Source organism: Elaeis guineensis, chromosome 7 (genome assembly GCF_000442705.2).
Source record: "Elaeis guineensis isolate ETL-2024a chromosome 7, EG11, whole genome shotgun sequence".
In the NCBI taxonomy this organism is placed as follows: Eukaryota; Viridiplantae; Streptophyta; class Magnoliopsida; order Arecales; family Arecaceae; genus Elaeis; species Elaeis guineensis.
Genome location: NC_025999.2, coordinates 101,946,854 through 101,969,972, shown reverse-complemented (window position 1 = coordinate 101,969,972; position 23,119 = coordinate 101,946,854). Strand labels below are relative to the sequence as shown.

The 23,119-nt window shown below is 38.0% G+C and overlaps 1 pseudogene; it reads right to left on the bottom strand.

The window, feature by feature from the left end:
* Nucleotides 1–915: 915 nt before the first annotated feature.
* LOC105047962 (heterogeneous nuclear ribonucleoprotein Q-like) lies at nucleotides 916–23,106 on the bottom strand (annotated as a pseudogene).
* Nucleotides 23,107–23,119: the final 13 nt, after the last annotated feature.

The following is a 23,119-nucleotide window of genomic DNA, read 5'->3' as shown; positions in this document are numbered from 1 at the left end:
GTGGGATTTGGCGCGGCCCATTGGAGCTGCTCCAAGTAATAATTAGACCTCTGACCCACAAGGCTAAATTATACCTGTAGCAACTTGGACTCGGAGGTTAACTACTACTTCAAGGACGTTGCAGTGTCATCATTGCCCCGGTAAAATCTTGCAGACCAGTGCAGGCTCTCCGGCAAAGCAATGTACCGGCACGCCAAATACCGAACAGCAGAATAGTTCGATGCATCTCGAATTTATAATAGATTTAGCTCATTTGTTTGACTGTACCGTTATAACTTTTTGGAAATAAAAATACAGCCACGATTCTCCCGTCATGCAGCTTAAGCTAAATTTCATCGGCGTTAAAATTTCCGTCCAAAATCAGCTCTCCACCGTCCATGCCGGCAGCAGATTGGAACATGTTGCAGTCTTACAATGCAGTAATTATTACCTGACGAACATAAAGATCCCACGGAACGTTATTTCCCTCCTCTGTTATAACAAACCCTTCAAACTACGCCTCCGTAGTGCATGCACCAGGACCGCATCAAATCCGACGGTGGATAGCCTGCCACGATACCCCTTGTATGTCCCAGATTCCCCATCGAGCACCATCCACCGTGCATATATGCTCCGGGATTGGTCCGTCCTGGGTGATGCATGCAATAATTTCTCTCAAACTACCGACCGGACTACTGACACATGCCATTTAATTTCCCTGTGGGATCAATACCTTCAGGCTTGGTAAAAAAGATTTCGGTCAAACACAAGATCCAACCTCTTAGGGATTACGGACCAGACGACCGCAGAAAAATGATGGCTTCGATGATTCATAAAAGGATTTAACGTATCCAAGATAAACCTATAATGGATCCAGCACATTTGAGATCTACCATCCAATAGCTCACCAAGAACAATAACATCATAATTTAAATATTTTATATAAAAAAAAAAGTTTCCAATCTCTGCCTTGCTTTTTCAGAATGTCTGGTTACCTGTAATTTCCCGCAATGACATTTTCTACTCAGCCAATTGAAGAGGATATAGGCAGAATGAAGGGACCAAATCCTTTCTCCGGACTAATTCCTCGGATACTCATCAAAATGTTTGAAACAAAGTGATGGACCACAGACCGTGTCTGCTCCGAGGTCTCTGATCTATGAAAAGGAACGATAGGCTGATGCTGGACCGGTGAGCATCCGTAATTGATAGACCAGGCGGATCAATATGGCTTGTACCTACGTCCACGGTTACCATCATTGCTTTGCCAACTCCCACTGGATCCACTGCTCTGACCGCCCCCTAGCTGCATTGCGACTGCAGGTGATCCAGGCTGTTGACTGCACAATGTTTAAATCTAGTGTCATTAAAGCCAACCAAGATGCTGACATTTACTAACATCAGAAAGGCAACCAATTACTACATCAATGCGCAAAGAGAATTTGATCAATTATGTTGCCGCACTTATAGATCGGTCAAATCATGCAGAAATATTATTGCTCATCCGCTTGAAGTAACTTCTAGAGCAATGGTAAGCTTGCGAAACATGGAAACGAGGCCTGATACTTTAACTTACAGGACATATCCAAGACGCCCATCAGGTAAGATCATTGGCACCATCGCCATGCCAGGAACTGCTCCCCTTCCATAGATTAAAGGCTGGAAGAAAGACACAATAAGCTCTCAATCAGAAGCAGAACAGTGACAACAATTTGAGCAACAAAAAAAAAAAAAAAAAACGAAACTCAAAATGCATGTGAGCATGCATAGGCTGCATGGAGAATTTATCTGAACTTAAGATTACTGAAAAACAAACATACCTGACCAAAACCAGGTAGAGTACCATAGGGACTCCCCATCGCACCATATCCAACAGGATAATTTGGTAATAGAGCACTTTTTTTTGCATTAGAACTTGTTTCACCTTTATTATCAGCTGGAGGCTTCGCAAGGGAACACTCCAGAACTTGACCTGTTAATATAAAAAAGAATGACCCCAATAAGCTACATTAGAACTAAACAACAAACAATGCATATGGTAAGATATTGCAAAACTTCTTAGAATAAAAACCACCATCAATTTCATATCTCTCAGTGTTCTGGAGTGCTTTCATGGCCATTGATCTCTCTGCAAAATGTACAAAACCAAATCTATTCTCATGACCAGACTTGGCAGGAGGCAGAACTACTTTTGTAATTTCTTCATGGTGTTCAAAGACCTTTTTCAACTGATCTTGGGTCACAGTCTTGGGCAAGCTTTTCACATAAAGTGCCTTAACCTGTAGAAAAATCAACAGAGCATGTATCAGAGGAAATGCAAAACAAATTAGCTGGAGCATTTATAAACGAAGGAATGGCTCACTAAAAACAAAGAAAATTCACAATAAACCTGAGAAGTGGAAGTGGAATCGCCACTCTTTGGATCAGCCCAGCTCACAGTAGGAGCATTTGAGTCTTTAACTTAAATTTTGGAGTCGACATCTTCTTTCTCGAGTATTCTGCACATGCATGATTGTAGTACTCAATAAATGCAAATCCACGATTGCGGCTTGAGTTTTGTGGATCCTGTGACAGCAGGGAAAAAAAAAAAATACAACTCAAAACCCACAGGTCAATCAGCCAAATAGATGACAAAACGACAGGCACATGTAATTCCACTTTAATGACTCCAGGACCAATCTGTGTCACTGCCTTCTTCATATCATCCTCCACCCAATTTCGAGGAACATTGCCAATAAACAACCTATTCCTTGCTTGAGATGTTGAACACTTGATCTTCTTTCCCTGAGACACAATGCATGCAAACAATGGCATCAATAGTGTATCATAGAAGAACAGGCCAATGCCAACTAAATCCAGTATAATGGCCACATCATGTAAATTTAAATTTCTGAACATCTGCTCCACTTTATTCTTTTACTTAGATTAAAAACCATCAGTTATATCGGACTACACCAGCAATGGCAGTCCTCAAAAAAATGAGCACAGCATACATGCATACATATATACTGAGACATGACGCATGCAAACAATGGCATCAATAGTGTATAGTAGAAAAACAGAAATGCCAACTAAATCCAGTATAATGGCCACACTAGTTAAATTGGACTACACCAGCAATGACATACTAATAATAGAAGATTAAAGGCAATGGTTGTAATATGTCATATATTTACTATAATTTCGTTTGTGTCCCCATGTTCAAGGTCAACCTGTGGGATACGACCTTTATGTGGATCCTTTGCAATCATCTTAAAGAAAAAAAAAAAGAAGAAAGAAAGATAAAAGCTTGTGTATGATAACTTGTCATGTATTCATATAAAATGGGTCCCAGCTAGCAAGATAGATGTCACAGCCAATAAAAGTTAAGAAGGACCTACCTTAAAATCAGTATTATTTAGATCTTTAATGGCCATTGAAGCTAACTCCTTTGTTCTGAAGGCAACAAAGGCATAATTCTTATTCTCATCTTTCCCCTTCATCATCCTAACCTGTCATCACCATAAGACAATATGAGTATACAAGTAAAAAAACTGTGAATATACGCTGGCACTAATAGGAGACAAAAACACACCTCTGTGACCTCCCCAACTGATTCACAAAAGTTCTTCAGATCCTCTCCAGATGCATCATTAGGGATACCACCAACATATACTTCAGATCCATGAGGAGGGAGATCAAGAAGCTCTGCATGCTTCTCACTTTCACCCTCATCCTCCTCCTTCTGTTCACCAAGGTTTGCATCAGCATCTGCTTCATTAGCAGCAGCAGTTGCTTCTTCTTCTTCTTCAGCCTCTTCCTCCTCTACTATTTCCTCTTCCACTTCCTCCTCAACTTCTTCATATTCAACCTCTTCTTCCATTGCCTCCTCAGCTTCATCAAGATCCACCTGTTCTCCGGGTTTGACTGGTTCAAAAAGTTCTGCTTGCCTTACCAATTCATCAGGTTTGGCAGACGCATGGGCTCTTGGCCTTGGCATCTTCTGTATCTCAAAGAAGCTTGCAAGGCAACTGTGAAGGAAGTGATAGAATATGTAATGGTGGTGGAACATACAACAATAGTATGAGAAACTATATAAAACAATGGAGAATACAACTTTTTCTCACAAACCCTTCTCCTTTTTTTTCTATTCTGGATACCACTTCACCACACCGTCAATTCTACAACAACCACCTATTTATAGGTATAAGAAATGACCTTTTGACTCCCCTAATAAATTTATCATTTAGACTTCCCAAGTGACTCTTGGATTTTCCATGTGACTCTTGGCTTTTCCATGTGACTTTTGGTTTTTCCATGTGACTCTTGGTTTTTCCCACTTCAATTAAGTTTACAAAATGACCTTTGGATTTCTTCAAATATATTTAATATTTGCTTTTTCCAACACCCCCGCTTAAACTTAATTGTTCTTTCTTCATCATGCCAAGAGAACTTTTAAACTTGGTGAAGAGCTCTGCTCCTAATGGTTTAGTGAATATGTCGGCAACTTGATCTTGTGTCTTCACATACAGTAGCTCTACTTCTTTGTTCTTCACATGTTCCCGGATTGAATGAAAACGCACATCAATATGCTTGCTTCTTTGATAATACACCGGGTTCTTTCCTAGTGCAATAGCCGACTTGCTGTCAATGCTTATCTTGGTAGGTTCCTTTTGCTCAAAATGAACTTCCTTCAGCAAGCTTCTTAGCCATATAGCATGTGATACACATGCGGATGCAGCAACATATTCGGCTTCACATGTAGAAAGAGTAACAATAGGTTGCTTCTTTGACATCCATGAAAAAGCTGCATCTCCCATAGAAAATACAAATCCGGAAGTACTCTTCCGATCATCCATGTCTCCAGCCCAATCACTATCCGAATAGCCCACAAGTTCAAAGTTACTATGATGAGAATAAAATAGTCCATCAGTAATAGTACCTTGGATATAACGAAGAATTCTCTTTGCTGCCTTCCAGTGCATTAATTTGGGCTCCTCCATGAATCTGCTGACTAGGCCGACTGCATATAGAATATCCGGCCTAGTACATGTCATGTACCTCAGACATCCTACCAAGCTTCTAAAGAGAGTAGGGTCCACAATCTCTCCTTCATCTTCTTTTGACAGCTTTGCTCCACAATCAACGGGGGTGCTTATAGGGTTACAATCTTTCATCTTGAATTTCTTCAAGATTTCTTTGGCATAACCTTCTTGAGATAAGAAAATTCCTTTTTGATATTGTTTGACCTCCAAACCCAGAAAATATGTCATTAACCCCATGTCTGTCATCTCAAACTCCTTCATCATGGCATGCTTGAACTCCTCAAACATTTGTAGATTATTACCTGTAAAAATAAGATCATCCACATACAAACACACAAGTAGAATGTTAGAATTTTTCTCCTTTACATACACAGCATGCTCATAGGGACATTGCTTGAAGCCATTTGCTTTGAAGTAGCCATCAATTCTTGAGTTCCATGCTCTTGGAGCTTGTTTTAAACCATAAAGTGCCTTCCTTAGCTTTAAAACCTTCTCTTCATGTCCCTTCTTCACATACCCTTTGGGTTGTTCAACATATACTTCTTCTTCTAGAAAGCCATTTAGAAATGCCGACTTCACATCTAACTGGTAGATGTTCCAATTACTCTGTGCAGCCAAAGAAATCACCAGACGAATGGTCTCCATGCGTGCTACGGGAGCAAATACCTCCTCGTAGTCAATTCCGGCTTGCTGCTTGTAGCCTTTAGCTACTAATCGAGCCTTATATTTCTCCACCTTTCCTTCTGCATTCTTCTTTACCTTATATACCCATTTCACTCCAATGGGTTCATGACCTTCTGGAAGAGTAATAAGTTTCCATGTGTTATTCTTCTGGATTGCCTTCATCTCTTCATTCATGGCCATCCTCCAGTTTTCATTCTTCACTGCTTCTTCAAAAGAGATTACATCCTCATTAGCATATAAACAAATGAGATTAAGGGGACTCGTCACCTCATAGAGATCTTGAATGCTTCTTGTCTTTCTGGATTCTTCATTTGAAGATGGAGATCTCGTGCTAGGTGATGAAGGTGATATGGGATCTTCAACTTGAGCCTTCACTTGTTCTTCTTCTTCTTGCACCTCTATCATGTTGGTGCCCCAATTCCAGATTCCTTCTTCATTGAATTTCACATCACGGCTTATGAGGATCTTCTTCGCCTTTGGATCATAAAGTTTGTATGCCTTGGATCTCTGATCATATCCTATAAAGATGCAAGGATAACTTTTGTCATCAAGCTTGCTTCTCCTTTGATCTGGGATGTGTGCATAGGCAATGCAACCAAATACTCTCAGATGAGATACATCTGGCCTATATCCATTCCATGCTTCTTGAGGGGTCCTTCCTTCAAGATTCTTTGTTGGGCAGCGGTTGAGAATGTATACCGCACAATTCACAGCTTCCGCCCAAAACTCTTTTGGCATTTCTTTCGTCTTCAACATGCTTCTCACCATGTCAAGAATGGTCCGATTCTTCCTTTCTGCTATGCCGTTTTGCTGGGGTGAGTATGGTGCAGTCAAAGTCCTCCAAATACCTTGAGATTTGCAGAACTCCTCAAATGCCTTCGAGGTGAACTCTCCTCCTCGATCTGATCTCAAAGCTTTGATTTTGCACCCAGTTTGGTTCTCCACAAGAGCTTTGAACCTTTTGAATGTCTCCAGGACCTCACGTTTCTCCTTCAAGAGATACACCCAAGTTTTTCTGCTAAAATCATCAATAAATGTTAGAAAATAATGACGACCTCCAAATGAGGCCGGTGTGATGGGACCACAAATATCCGTATGGATGAGTTGCAAAGGCCTTCGGGCTTGATGAAATGACTCTTTTGGAAAGCTAGCTCTTGAGTGTTTTCCAATAATACATCCTTCACATATTCCTTCAGGGGTATCCTCAATGAGAGGTAATCCTTTCACCATTGCCTTCGAAGATAAGAGTTTCAAGGAACCAAAGTTCACATGCCCGAACCTCAAGTGCCATAGCCATGTGTCATCCTTCATGCATGCACTCAAGCACTTTGTCATAACATACTTGATGTTCAATATAAACATTCGGTTCTTGGTCATAGGTACTTTTGCAATCAGCTGATCATGTTTTCTTAAGTAAAGATATCTACCTTCCATAACAACATCAAATTCTTTTTCTAATAATTGACCAAGACTTAAGATATTTGTTTTCATATTAGGCACATAGTAAACATTAGAAATGAACTGTTGAGAACCATTCTTGAGTTGAATTAGGATTTTACCTATCCCCTTCACTTGAACTTTTGAGGTATCACCGAAAGAAACATTGCCTTCCACTGTCTCATCTAACTCTTTGAACATGTGTTTGTACCCGCACATATGATTGCTTGCACCGGTATCCAAGTACCAAATATTTTCATTGGAACCTTCTTCTCCCTTCTCTGCTAGTAGCAAGATACCATCTTCTCCTTCCTCCTTCTTTGCATAGTTGACCTTCTCATGCACTTGGTTATTCTCATTATGGTAACATTCTGAGGAGTAATGACCATATTTACCACAAGTATAACATTTAATTTTACTTTTGTCATACCTTCGTCCTCCTCTTGAGAAACCTCGTTGCCTTCTTCCGCCAGAGGGACCTTGTGTGCTTTCTTCATTAGGTAAGACTCCTGTGCCTCCTCTTCCTCTGCCATGTCCAAAGGAACCTCGTCCTCGTCCACGGCCTCGTCCATGACCGTATCCGCGGGTATAACTATGACCGCGATTTATTTGACTGCTTTCACTAGTTGGGCCATCCTTCTTCTCATTGATGGTGAGCTTGCACTTCAAGGCTTGCTCCAAGGATTCTTCTTTCCGCATCAAGATCCTTTGCTCATGGACTTGTAGAGAACCCATGAGTTCATCAACTGTCATAGTGTCCACATCTTTGGACTCTTCAATTGCAGCTACAACATAGTCAAACTTCTGATCCAAGGATCTTAGGATCTTCTCCACCACACGCTTGTCCTCTACATTCTCACCATTTCTTTTCATTTGGTTTACATTAGAAAGAACCTTTGTGAAGTAATCCGAGATGGATTCTCCTTCCTTCATCTTCAAAGTCTCGAACTCGCCTCTCAACATTTGGAGGCGCACCTTCTTCACTTTCTCAACGCCCTTATGAGCGTTCTCAAGGATCTCCCAAGCTTGTTTTGAGTTGGTGGCACAAGCAACCTTCTCGAATCCGGCTTCATCTAGCCCTTGATAGATGAAATAAAGGGCCTTCTTGTCTTTTTTTCTTTGATCGACAAGCGCCGTTCTTTGTGCCGCCGTTTGTGCGCGGTCATCTTGGGGTTCTTCATATCCCTTTTCAACAACCTCCCAAATATCTTGAGAGCCTAGCAATGCCTTCATTTGGATGCTCCAATTCTCATAATTGGTGGTGGTGAGTCGTGGAATGGGGAATTGCATGCTGTTGGACATATTTCCAACCTCCGAGCTCTGATACCACTTTGATAGAATATGTAATGGTGGTGGAACATACAACAATAGTATGAGAAACTATATAAAACAATGGAGAATACAACTTTTTCTCACAAACCCTTCTCCTTTTTTTTCTATTCTGGATACCACTTCACCACACCGTCAATTCTACAACAACCACCTATTTATAGGTATAAGAAATGACCTTTTGACTCCCCTAATAAATTTATCATTTAGACTTCCCATGTGACTCTTGGATTTTCCATGTGACTCTTGGCTTTTCCATGTGACTTTTGATTTTTCCATGTGACTCTTGGTTTTTCCCACTTCAATTAAGTTTACAAAATGATCTTTGGATTTCTTCAAATATATTTAATATTTGCTTTTTCCAACAGGAAGCACAGAAGCCAAAAACATTTGGAGGGCGAAGTATAGATATATGGAAAGGAGGGAAAAAGTAGAAATGCCAACAAAAGTCGCAGAGTAAGAATCTCAATTCAAATCCAGCCATGGAGTATGGCTCAAATGGAATTTCAATATGAAAGATTTTCATCATGGGTGATAACAATAGTGATAATAGAGACAAGCAGGATAGAATTCCAAATGATAATCAAGAAGTTGATGTGAAACTGGTGCAAAAAAAAAAGGATTTCTTGGAATATAGATATCAGGCTGAAGCCAAAATACAATTGCTCGTCTAATTGCATGTCTATCCAAATTCCAGAGAAATAAATAATAAGAAAAAGAAGGGGGAAAAAAAAAGAAGTATGAGAAATAAGCAACGAGGCAATTCTCATACAGAAAAAAACATAAACAAAAAACATGATGGTGACAGGTCCAAAATGAAGCAACACACAAACTTCCAGCAAAACAAATAGGAGTTCCAATAAAATTAACAGCAAACACCTATCGTACAAAGCAATTCAAAATAACACAGAATAGGGATGTGAAGCATAAAATAATACATAACAAAGGCATTAAGAAGGATCCTGCAGCAAATCATAGATCAGAAAAACATGACTAACCAACATAGCATTGAATACAAACATCTTTAGCCATCATGATGGACATACCCACCAAATATTCCCGAAATAATATGAACTAAAATATATGAATAATTAGGACTTCAGGTGAATGCATATAATCTGTTATGATTTAATACATATGACAAATCCCAGACAACTTTCTCATGATGAATGTTTTTGGCATTTCTTGAAATAAGTATTTTTAAAAAATTTAAAGTAAAACTGATATAAAAATAATCCTTGGTAGGGCCGAGCAAATAACCGAAATCCGTAGAAACCCATCCAATCTGACCCGTATGAAACCGAACTTGAATCGGGTTGTGATTCGTAAAAAATTTGATTAATTACGGTCGGATTCGGTTTCTGCATTTTTAATCCATATAAAATCGAACCCGACCGACCGATATAATATTTTCAATACTTAGGCTATTTGGAGAATTGAAAATTGATAATTATGACATATTATATACTAACTTATGGATATTATAAAACTATTATATTCTAGTTTCTATATGACTTGAATTGTGATAACCCGGCCCGATGGGCCAAAAGCCCACTAAGCCCACTTAGGGGGAAAAAAAAAACAAACAGGAAAGAAGACTTCCGATCGGAGTCTTCCCCTTCTCCGGTTCTGATCAGGAATCGGAGTCCTAGGGCCATTAAAAGATCCTAGGACGAGCCCTATAAGAACCTCCCTCCTCTCCTCTAAGAGAGGACACGACAGTCACCGATGATCGTCGGAGTTCTTCTCCGATTTTTTCGATTGAAGCCACGGCCCCTCGACTCGTGCTCGCTACGATTTCACGCCAGTGGGGGTCATCGAAAACTGTGGTAAGTCCTTCCTCCTCTTCCTCCCTTCTCTCTCTTCTTTCCCGTGCCGGTGGGCATGACTGCCGGTGACAAGAGTCGCCGGATTTCGTCAGAAAAGGGAAGCCCTGTTCGGCCTCTCCCTTTTCCTGGTTTTTAAGGCACCGACGGTCACGCTGACCGCCGGCTCTGACCTCTCCGAACTCGGGAGAGTCACCCTTTGCCGCCGGCCACCATCGGGCAAAGTACGGCCATGAATGGCCGATCTAAGGTACGGGGACCTCTAGGTCCCCTGTTTCGGCCAAAGAAGGCCACGGGAAAAAGAAAAGAAAAAAAAAAGAAAAGAAAAGGAAAAAGAAAAGAAAATAAAAGAAAATAAAAATATAAATTATAATAATTATAATAATAAATAATACACATGAGAGAAAATTTCTCTCATCCCTCTCTAAAGTCTTTCTCTCTCTAGAATTGGACTTTCTCTCTCTAAAAAAAAATTTTCTCTAAGAAGTCCTATGGATCCCCTATTAGGCCATCTTCTCCACTCCTAGGGACCTATGACCTTAAATCGGTTTAGAGCCGAAGGGAGAGATTTATTGGACTGATCATCAAATCGGTCATCTCCTTATATTATGTAATTTTGTTAAATATATGAAATAAAATTTATTGATGATTTAATATTTTAAATAGGACTGTTCGATTCTTTTAAGAAAGATTAAAAGGTCCAAGACGATCGAGGTAAGTAGATCTTATGCTCCTTATTTATTTTTAAATGATCATGTTTTTATGTAAAGAATTGCTATTGATGAAATCATAATTTTTTATAAAATAAGGATCGACATATGTGATATAAAAAAGTATATTTTTTTTTTATGAGCATTGACTTCATGAATATGTCTTATGAAAATAGCATGATTATGAAGCATGAATTTTATTATTTTTCCATCTATGTATATGTATGCTTTAAGAAAAAGATATAATGATTTCAAAGGCTCTCAGATGGCTATGAATGAATCCCTTCGGGAAGGTCGACATCTGGAGCTAGCATCCATACGAAACATGGCCCTGCCAGTGGGTATAAAGTTGGCACATGAATTAAAAATTCTATCGATTAAGAAACATGGCCCTGTCACAGGTATAATAGTGATCTTAGCATGAATATCTGTGAGCAATATTTTGAAACATGACATGAATACATGATGAAAATGATTTACGATTCATAATTGTGAAATATACAAGATTTATGCATGCATGATGAGCTTATAACTTATTTTATTATATGTTCTATGAAATATTTATTTTTACAATAATTGTTATTTGCTAAATGATGCATTATTATAGAAAACTTATACTTGATCCGGTAAGGAAGCGGAAGTCTACTTACTGAGCTGGTGTAGCTCATATTCTTTTTATTTTTTTTTTCATGTACAGAGAAATAAGGCTAGGACTGATGGAAAGGGAATCCAGACTTGGGGATCAGCAAAGCAAGCTTGAAAATTTTGCACTAGGAATTCAGTTTATATTTATGGATTGTAGTCATTATAAATTTTAAGGCTTGAATTATTTCATCTTTGGATTTAGATGCTCTGAACCAGTTTTGATTTAATTAAATATTTGAATTAAACTTTATTATTACACTTATTTATGATACACCTGTTATTATATTTAAGAAGATGAATTTTGGCTTCGTGTTATCGTAGGTCCATCTCTCGGTAGCATGGCCGTGTTATGTCCTGAATTTGGGGCGTGATATTTTATGGTATCAAAGCCAGGTTTAATCAAGGGTAGAACTTAAAACCTAACAGTGGATAGTTAGGTTACGCATAGTGAGACTCTGACTTAAATTATTAACTGTACTGCAACTCTGTTATAAAATAATGTAATAATGTTGGTATTTGAATAGGAAGCAATGAGCGATAGGGAGGGCGAGACCTTGGCAAATATGGCTGCTAGGACAAGAGAAGCAAGATTGACGTCGCGGAGAGCTGCCAATCAACCAGTTGAGCGGGCTCCTGACGCACCGGCCACTCAGGCGGACATTGCTGGTGTATGTCAAGTGGTGGCTCAGCTTATCCAGCAGCAGGCACAAGCTGCTCCTCGACCGACATTATCTATGGAGTCATACTATGAGAGATTCAGAAGGCTCAACCCACCTCTATTTTAGGGTGGATCCGATCCTATGTCTGCAGAGACATGGATTCGAGAGATGGAAAAGATGTTTGATGCCCTGCAATACCCTGAGAATGTGAAGGTCCGATTAGCCGTTCCTATGTTAAAAAGGAATGCCGAGTTTTGGTGGACTGCAATAAAAGCTGCCTATGAAAATAATGATGATCAACTCACTTGGAAAGAATTCAAAGAGATATTTTATGATCAGTACTTCTCGGGGACAATGAGATTGGTAAAAGAAAATGAGTTTCTAGCTTTAAAGCAAAAGGATAATATGACGGTGTTAGAATATGCTAACAAATTTAATGAGCTAGGCTGCTTCTGCCCCCAGCTTATGGAGTTCGAAAGGAGTAAAGCTAACAGATTAGAACAAGGTCTAAGATATGAAATTTGATTCTGTCTGTCTTCTCATATTTTCAATAACTACAAGGATGTACTGGAGCGAGCTTTGAAAGTGGAGTCTGAATTGAAAAGAATAGATCTAGAAACAAAAGATAAGAAGAGACCGAGATCAGTAGAAAATCTAAAGGATCAGCAAAAAAATTTTAAAAATAATAACTCTGATAAGAAAAAAAAATCTACATCCTGCTCCTATTGTGAAAAAAAATCACAATGGATCTTGTCTCAAGAAGATAGGAGCATGCTTCTTATGTAGTGAGAAAGGACATATGGCTCGTGATTGCCCAAATAAGAAAAGAGATGACTCTAGACCTAACAAACCAGTTGATCAAAAACAGAAAAGAAATGCACGAGTGTTTACTTTAAACCAGCAGGAGGCCAATGCAAATTATCAAGTGGTGATAGGTATTATCCCAGTCAATTCTATTCATGCTCATGTGTTATTCGATTCCGGCTCTTCACACTCTTTTATATCTCTCAAGTTTGCTACTTCTTTGAATTGTGTGCCTGAAAAACTAAATGAACCATTATATATTAGCACACCTTTTAAAAATATTATTGTTGCTAACATTATTTTTAAGAATTGCATAATCCAAATAGAAGAAAAAGAATTAGCAGCAGATTTGATTCAGCAAAACATGTATGATTTTGATGTTATTCTTGGGATGAACTGGTTATCTTCGTACCATGCACATATTGATTGTTTTAGAAAAAGAGTGGTATTTCAAATTTCGGATGAACCGCAATTCTTCTTTCAAGGCGAAGTTCATAATACGGAACCCAAACAATCTTTGGGTATTATCTCAATCATGAACGCAAGAAAAGCTTTGAGAAAAGGATGCAAAGTATTTTTGGCCCATTTAGTAGACGTCGAGAAGGAAAAAATAAAGTTGGATGATATCCCAATTGTCAAAAAATTTTCTGATATTTTTTCAGATGAACTACCTGGACTGCCCCCAGAGCGTGAGGTTGAATTTAAAATTGATATCACCCCAGGAACCGGACCTATTTCAAAATCTCCTTATCGGATGGCTCCCGTAGAATTACGAGAATTAAAGGATCAACTGCAAGAACTTTTGAATAAAAAGTTTGTCCGACCAAGTACATCACCCTGGGGAGCTCCTGTGTTATTTGTGAAAAAGAAAGATGGGAGCATGCGTTTATGCATTAACTATCGGGAGTTGAACAAGGTAATCATAAAGAATAAATATCCTCTTCCTCGAATAGATGACTTATTTGATCAACTTCAAGGTGCACAAGTTTTCTCCAAAATTGACTTACGATCAGGCTATCATCAACTAAGAATTAGAGATGAAGATGTACCTAAAACTGCATTTAGAACCAGGTATGGCCATTATGAATTTTTAGTAATGCCTTTTGGACTAACCAATGCACCGACTGCTTTTATGGATATGATGAACAGGATTGTCAAACCGTATCTGGATCAATTCATTGTTATTTTTATTGATGATATCCAAGTTTATTCTAAAAATATAGAGGAACATGAGAGATATTTGAGGATCGTGTTTCCGACCTTGAAAGAAGAGAAGCTCTTCGTCAAGCTTAACAAGTGTGAGTTCTGGTTGGATAGTGTTGTTTTCCTCGACCATGTAATATCTAAGGAAGGAATCTCAGTCGATCCAAAGAAGATAGAAGCCGTGGTGAATTGGCCTCGTCCGACTAATGTGACGGAAGTTAGAAGCTTCTTAGACTTGGCTGGTTATTATAGAAGATTCGTCGAGGAATTTTCTCAAATTGCAATTCTTCTAACTTGCTTAACTCAGAAATGAATAAAATTTGAATGGAGCAGTGAATGTGAGCAGAATTTTCAAGATCTGAAGCAATGATTGATATCTGCCTCAGTTCTTACTTTATCATCTAATAAGGGAGGATTTGTCATTTATAGTGATGCTTTCAAGAAGGGATTAGATTGTGTGTTGATGCAGAACGATAAGGTCATAGCTTATGCTTCTCGACAACTAAAAGCCTATGAGCAGAATTATCCGACATATGATTTGGAGTTAGCAGCTATTATTTTTGCTTTAAAGATTTGGCGACACTATTTATATGGAGAATCATGTGAAATCTTTACTGATCATAAAAGCTTGAAATACTAATTTACTCAAAAAAAGCTGAACATGAGGCAAAGAAGGTGGCTTGAACTATTAAAAGATTATGATCTAAATATTAAATATCATCCTGGAAAAGCTAATGTGGTGGCAGATGCACTTAATAGGAAGTCTTCAGCGAATGTGATGACTCTGCTATCCTTTCAGCAATAAATTCTGAGGGATCTTGAAGATTTATAAATTGAAGTGACTTGTACTGATGTTAAGAATGTGTTAGCAAATTTAATGGTACAACCAATATTGATCGAACAGATAAAAATGGCCCAACAAAGTGATATTCATTTATGTCAGTTTAAGAAGGATATGGAGAAAGGGCTACGAACTGAGTTTAGGCTACATATAGATGAAACTCTTTATTTTGAAAACAGATTATGTATACCAGGAGATCCTGAACTAAGAAAGAAAATTTTAGAAGAAGCCCATAAATCTCGTTTCTCCTTTCATCCTGGTAGTACAAAGATGTATAGAGATTTAAAACAACTCTTCTGGTGGAATGGAATGAAGCAAGAGATAGCTCGGTTTGTATCTCAATGCTTGGTATGCTAGCAAGTGAAAGCCGAACATCAAAGACCTGCTGGTTTGCTAAGACCATTAGAGATACCAGAATGAAAATGGGAGCATATCACGATGGATTTCGTTACTGAACTTTCAAGGACAACAAGAAAAAATGATGCAGTGTGGGTGATTGTTGATCGGCTTACTAAATCAGCTCACTTTCTACCTTTTCGAGTTGGCACTCCACTTGATAAGTTAGCTCAGATGTATATTGATGGAATTGTACGCCTGCATGGTGTTTCAATAAGTATTGTGTCTGATCGAGATCCATGATTCGTATCTAAATTTTGAAAAAGTTTTCAAGATGCTTTGGGGACAGAATTGAGGCTTAGTACTGCATTCCATCCCCAGACCGATGGCCAATCTGAAAGGACAATTCAAACTCTTGAGGATATGTTAAGAGCTTGTGTTTTTTATTTCGGAGGACATTGGGATAATCATGTGATATTGATTGAATTTGCATATAACAACAGTTTTCATTCTAGTATCCGGATGGCACCCTATGAAGCCCTATATGGAAGAAAGTGTAGATCCCCTTTGTATTGGGATGAAGTAGGTGAAAAAAAATCAATAGGTCCCGAGTTAGTTCAAGATGCTAGAGATAAAATTTATCTAATCAAGAGAAGACTCAAGGCAGCACAGGATAGACAGAAGAGTTGGGCAGATAGAAAATAAAGAGAATTAGAATTTCAGGTCGGTGATCATATTTTTCTAAAAGTATCACCTACTAAGGGTGTCATGAGGTTTGAGAGACATGACAAGTTGAGTCCGTGATATATTGGACCTTTTGAAATTTTAAATCGAGTAAGAGATGTTGCTTACGAACTAGCCTTACCATTAGATTTATCCAAAGTGCACAATGTCTTTCATGTTTCACTACTAAGAAAGTTTGTACCTGATCCAAATAGTGTGATAAAGTATGAGCCATTGCAAGCTCATGAAGATCTAACCTATAAAAAATTTTTTCTCCGAATTATTGATCGAAAAGAGCAAGTTCTAAGACGGCGTATCATTCCGTATATAAAGATTCATTGAAGTAATCATGAAGAGAGAGGCTACATGGGAGCTTAAAGATAATATGAAGATGAGATATCCATATTTATTTGAAAATGAAGGTATGTTAAATTTTGAGGATAAATTTTTTTTTAAGGGGGTAGAATGTGATAACCCGGTCCGATGGGCCAAAAGCCCACTAAGCCCACTTAGGAAAAAAAAATAGGAAAGAAGACTCCCGATCGGAGTCTTCCCCTTCCCCGGTTCAGATCACGAATCGGAGTCCTAGGGCCATTAAAAGACCCTAGGATGAGCCCTATAAGAACCCCCCTCCTCTCTTCTAAGAGAGGACACAACAGTCACCGACGATCGTCGGAGTTTTTCTCCGATTTTTTCGATTGAAGCCGCAGCCTCTCGACTCGTGCTCGCCGCGATTTCACGCCGGTGGGGGTCATCGGAGGCTGTGGTAAGTCCTTCCTCCTCTTCCTCCCTTCTCTCCCTTCTTTCCCGTGCCGGTGGGCATGACTGCCAGCGACAGGAGTCGCTGGATTTTGTCAAAAATGGGAAGCCCTGTTCGGCCTCTCCCTTTTCCTGATTTTTAAGGCGCCGACGGTCACGCCGACCGCCGGCTCTGGCCTCTCCGAACTCGGAAGAGTTGTCCTTTGCCACCGGCCACCGTCGGATAAGGTACGATCGTGAATGATCGGTCTAAGGTACGGGGACCTCTAGGTCCCCTGTTTCGGCCAAAGAAGGCCACGGGAAAAAGAAAAGAAAAGAAAAAAGAAAAGATAAGGAAAGAAAAAAAATAAAATAAAATATAAATAATAATAATAATAATAAATAATACACATGAGAGAAAATTTCTCTCATCCCTCTCTAAAATCTTTCTCTCTCTAGAATTGAACTTTCTCTCTACTTTCTCTCTCTAAAAATTTTCTTCCTCTAAGAAGCCCTATGGATCCCCTATTAGGCCATCTTCTCCACTCCTAGGGACCTATGATCTTAAATCGGTTTAGAGCCGAAGAGAGAGATTTATTGGACTGATCATCAAATCGATCATCTCCTTATATTATTAATTTTATTAAATATATGAAATAAAATTTATTAATGATTTAATATTTTAAATAGGACTGTTCGATTCTTTTAAAGAAGATTAAAAGGTCCAGGACGATCGAGGTAAGTAGATCTTATGCTCCTTATTTATTTTTAAATGATCATATTTTTATGCAAAAAATTGCTATTGATGAAATCATAATTTTTTATAAAATAAGGATCGGCATATGTGATATGAAAAAGCATGTTTTATTATGAGCATTGACTTCATGAATATGTCTTATGAAAATAGCATGATTATGAAGCATGAATTTTATTATTTTTTCATCTATGTATATGTATACTTTAAGAAAAAAATATAATGATTTCAAAGGCTCTCAGATGGCTATGAATGAATCCCTTCGGGAAGGTCGACATCCGGAGCTAGCATCCACATGAAACATGGCCCTGCCAGCAGGTATAAAGTTGGCACATGAATTAAGAACTCTGTCGATTAAGAAACATAGCCCTGTCACGGGTATAATAGTGACCTTAGCATGAATATCTATGAGCAATATTTTGAAACATGACATGAATACATGATAAAAATAATTTACGATTCATAATTATGAAATATACATAATTTATGCATGCATGATGAGCTTATAACTTGTTTTATTATATGTTCTATGAAATATTTATTTTTACAATAATTGTTATTTGCTAAATGATGCATTATCATAAAAAACTTATGCTTGATCCGGTAAGAAAGCGGAAGTTTACTTACTGAGCTGGTGTAGCTCATATTCTTTTTGTTTTCTTTTTTATATACAGAGAAATAAGGCTAGGACTGATGAAAAGGGAATCCAGGCTTGGGGATCAGCAAAGCAAGCTTGAAAATTTTGCACCAGAAATTCAATTTATGTTTATGGATTGTAGTCATTATGAATTTTAAGGCTTGGATTATTTCATCTTTGGATTTAGATGTCTGAACCAGTTTTAGTTTAATTAAATATTTGAATTGAACTTTATTATTCATTTATTTATGATACACCTGTTATTATATTTAAGAAGATGAATTTTGGCTTCGTGTTATCGTGGGTCCATCCCTCGGTAGTATGGCCGTGTTATGTCCCGGATTTGGGGCGTGACATGAATGATGTATTGGTTTATGATGTTTAAAATCAATATTGGATCAACATTGACGTCCAAACCGACACAACTCATCCGAACCCGCTACAGACAGTTAACTTTAGTTGCAAACAGTTTATATATGATAAATGGTCGACAGCTGGTTGGATTTTTTTCAACTCGATTGGGTTCGATCGGATCAAATTTTTCTCTCAATCCGACCCAACCCGACCCGTGCTCAGCCCTAATCCTTGGCAGTGCTAAAAAAAAAAAAAAAAGGCTTCTCAAAGAAAAATAGAGTAACCCCTAAAAGAGTTATCTCTGGATTCAATATGCGACTAATCTAAGTCTAAATGATTTTCTTTTTCTTTTTTTCTGTGGCTTTAGGGGAAAACATGGTTGCAAGCAGATCAGATAGTTTTGGATCTGACCAAAACACAACTTTGTCTGAAACCACCCCAAGCTAGAAATCTAGACTATGTTCCATGTTGCTCTCTTAAATGAAGACAAAAGACATGTTTCCCAGCTGAATTTTGGATTTCCAGGTATAAGAAAAATGCACTCCACCAGATTCGACCTAAAATGATCCAAAATGGAATTGATTAGACACATCAACCCTTCATTTAGACCACAGCAAACTAAAGCCAATATATACAGGTCAATTCAATGTGAACAGCATATAACTGGAATTGATCATGTCGAGTTTGGGTCCATATGTAAACCCACATCGAGGATGAGTTGTGTTGGTGGTCCAAGTCCAAATTCTGGAGCTGAAACCAATTCCAGTCTTAAAAAACCGGCCAGCACAAATGTTGTGATCAAGTGCCTTTTGGACACACCTATAGAATGCTTCCACCAATGAAATTGTCGAAAAGTGTTATCAAATGTAAAAGCAACATAGTGATAACAAAGGAAACTACCATACAAATGGTAACATGTACCTCCATACACCATCAAACACAGCTTTGAGTTTTGGCATCTCATAAGGAATGATTTTAACCAAGAAAATCCATGTCTCTGAAACAGAACTACCAAACACACCTTCATATGGTGGTAGGGTGAACAACACAACTGATAGGCACCACCAATAGCCAAATCATGCAAGGCATTAAGCAAATTTTGGGGCAAAAATTTCACATATATATAAAGCAACAATATATATATTAGGATGATGTGGTTTCTCCAGTAGCAATACCACTAGCTAGGTATTAATCAATGAATGAATGACTTTCTTCACTAAATTTATTGACAAAAAATTCCTGATGGTAAAAGATTAACTTAAAAAAATGAATATTAAGTTTCAGCTACAACAAATCATATAACAAATATATGCATATCTTCTTGGTATAACAACCCATCTTGACCTCTTGTAACAAACTCCAGATTGTACCAAGCTTGTGCATATCATACAATATTGTCTCTTATCAATATCTCCATAACTTAGATGTATGTGCTGTATCATATCTTTTATGTTGATAATTAAAGAAAAAATAGCTAGAGCACCAATAAAGAAACCACTCCTTAAGAAAAACAAAAGAATCTTGAGCTAAGATGAAGAGATTTTCCAGTAAATTTTATATTCTCAAGAAGTTCTGCATGAATCACGTAGCTGAATTCCAATCATCAAAGAAATAGTCTCCTCATCAGCAAAACTTGAATGAAGGTAAGATGACCGCTTCCAATTTTTAGATTGCTACTTCCTGGCCAAATAAAGTATGGATCCTTTGAGGTGCTCATATGGCGCTATAGAGTGTGATACAACCGTGGATAGCTACCGTCAGAAGATGAATGCTCAGCAAATAATGAACCAATTAATGCAAGCTATATCATATATAGTGTATGTTGTTTGATGGCCATTCATCTTCTGATAATGGCCCTCCATAATTGCACCGCACACTATGATGCTACATATAACGATTTTAATCGAGCCCAGTAGCCTTACAAAATATTTTTGATAGACCATAATGAAATGTTCTTACTATAAGATCCAGAAAGAATAATCCTTTTGTTGTGATAATGCATTTAAAGGAGCAGTTCAAGACTCTCAAGAACATGGACCAAAGAGCTAAAGCTATAGAAACCACCAATGTTTTTCAACTGATGTTGAAGTATAGCCCTAACTTTTATTTAAATACCCCACTAAGAGCTTCGCAAGAACGGTGTCAGATAGCTCGACTAAAAGCACAGACAGATGAGAAATACTCTAACCATCCGACAAACTGGAACTAAAATCTAGAATAGCCAATCAACAAAATAGCAGGGGAACACGTTGCCAACGATAGATTTCACCAAAAATATTGATAACCCAAGATTCTTTTATTAAATTCATATCCCTAGATATGCGTCAAGAAAAAAAAATATTCTCCATCAAATCATCTAAACCCATCTGAATCGAAAAAATCCCCAAAGAAATCGCTCTTTTAATACCAAATATTGACGCTCAAGCAAACGCAAATGAGCAAAGATTCCATAATGAGGTAAAACAAACCGATGAATTAAAGAAACAAATTAAAAGAGAGGTGGAGAGATAGAGATGGAATCAAAGAACGTACCAGAGATTGGAAGTCGAGGGATTCCAAGATGATAGAGGGTCTTTTGAGCAAAGAAATCCCCGCCACTCTATAGCGAGAGAACACTTAAAAACAAAATTAGGGTTTCTAAGATAGGAAAGCCCGACGGGTCATTGGATTTACGGCGCGTTCTCTTTGGTCGGTCTAGTTTTGCTGGCAACGTGGCAGACAGGAGAGGTTTATCATGAACCCGAAGTCCACCATCATCGCCTAGCTCAGCCTAAATTGATAACAGGGCTCGATGTCGGCAAGTTTTGTTGGATACGGGTCCAGTCCACGGCCCTCATCCTATTATTGTTATTTTTTTTAAGATAGATTGTATACATCTTATACGAATACATCCAAAAAAAAAATAGAAAGTAAAATCCTCATCCTATTTTGAGTATAAAGCAACAATATATATATTAGGATGATGTGGTTTCTCCGGTAGCAATACCACTAGCTAGGTATTAATCAATGAATGAATGACTTTCTTCACTAAATTTATTGACAAAAAATTCATGATGGTAAAAGATTAACTTAAAAAAATGAATATTAAGTTTCAGCTACAACAGATCATATAACAAATATATGCATATCTTCTTGGTATAACAACCCATCTTGACCTCTTGTAACAACTCCAGATTGTACCAAGCTTGTGCATATCATACAATATTGTCTCTTATCAATATCTCCATAACTTGGATGTATGTGCTGTATCATATCTTTTATGTTGATAATTAAAGAAAAAATAGCTAGAGCACCAATAAAGAAACCACTCCTTAAGAAAAACAAAGGAATCTTGAGCTAAGATGAAGAGATTTCCCAGTAAATTTTATATTCTCAAGAAGTTCTGCATGAATCACGTAGCTGAATTCCAATCATCAAAGGAATAGTCTCCTCATCAGCAAAACTTGAATGAAGGTAAGATGACCGCTTCCAATTTTTAGATTGCTATTTCCTGGCCAAATAAAGTATGGATCCTTTGAGGTGCTCATATGGCGCTATAGAGTGTGATACAACCGTGGATAGCTACCGTCAGAAGATGAATGCTCAGCAAATAATGAGCCAATTAATGCAAGCTATATCATATATAGTGTATGTTGTTTGATGGCCGTTCATCTTCTGATAATGGCCCTCCATAATTGCACCGCACACTATGATGCTACATATAAGGATTTTAGTCGAGCCCAGTAGCCTTACAAAATATTTTTGATAGACCATAATGAAATGCTCTTACTATAAGATCCAGAAAGAATAATCCTTTTGTTGTGATAATGCATTTAAAGGAGCGGTTCAAGACTCTCAAGAACATGGATCAAAGAGCTAAAGCTGTAGAAACCACCAATGTTTTTCAACTGATGTTGAAGTATAGCCCTAACTTTTATTTAAATACCCCACTAAGAACTTCGCAAGAACGGTGTCAGATAGCTCGACTAAAAGCACAGACAGATGAGAAATACTCTAACCATCCGACGAACTGGAACTAAAGTCTAGAACAGCCAATCAACAAAATAGCAGGGGAATGCGTTGCCAACGATAGATTTCACCAAAAATATTGATAACCCAAGATTCTTTTATTAAATCCATATCTCTAGATATTCATCAAGAAAAAAAAAATATTCTCCATCAAATCATCTAAACCCATCTGAATCGGGAAAATCCGCAAAGAAATCGCTCTTTTAATACCAAATATTGACGCTCAAGCAAACGCGAATGAGCAAAGATTCCATAATGAGGTAAAACAAATCGATGAATTAAAGAAACAGATTAAAAGATAGGTGGGGAGATAGAGATGAAATCAAAGAATGTACCAGAGACTCGAAGTCGAGGGATTGCAAGATGATAGAGGGTCTTTTGAGCAAAGAAATCCCCGCCACTCTATAGCGAGAGAACATTTAAAAACA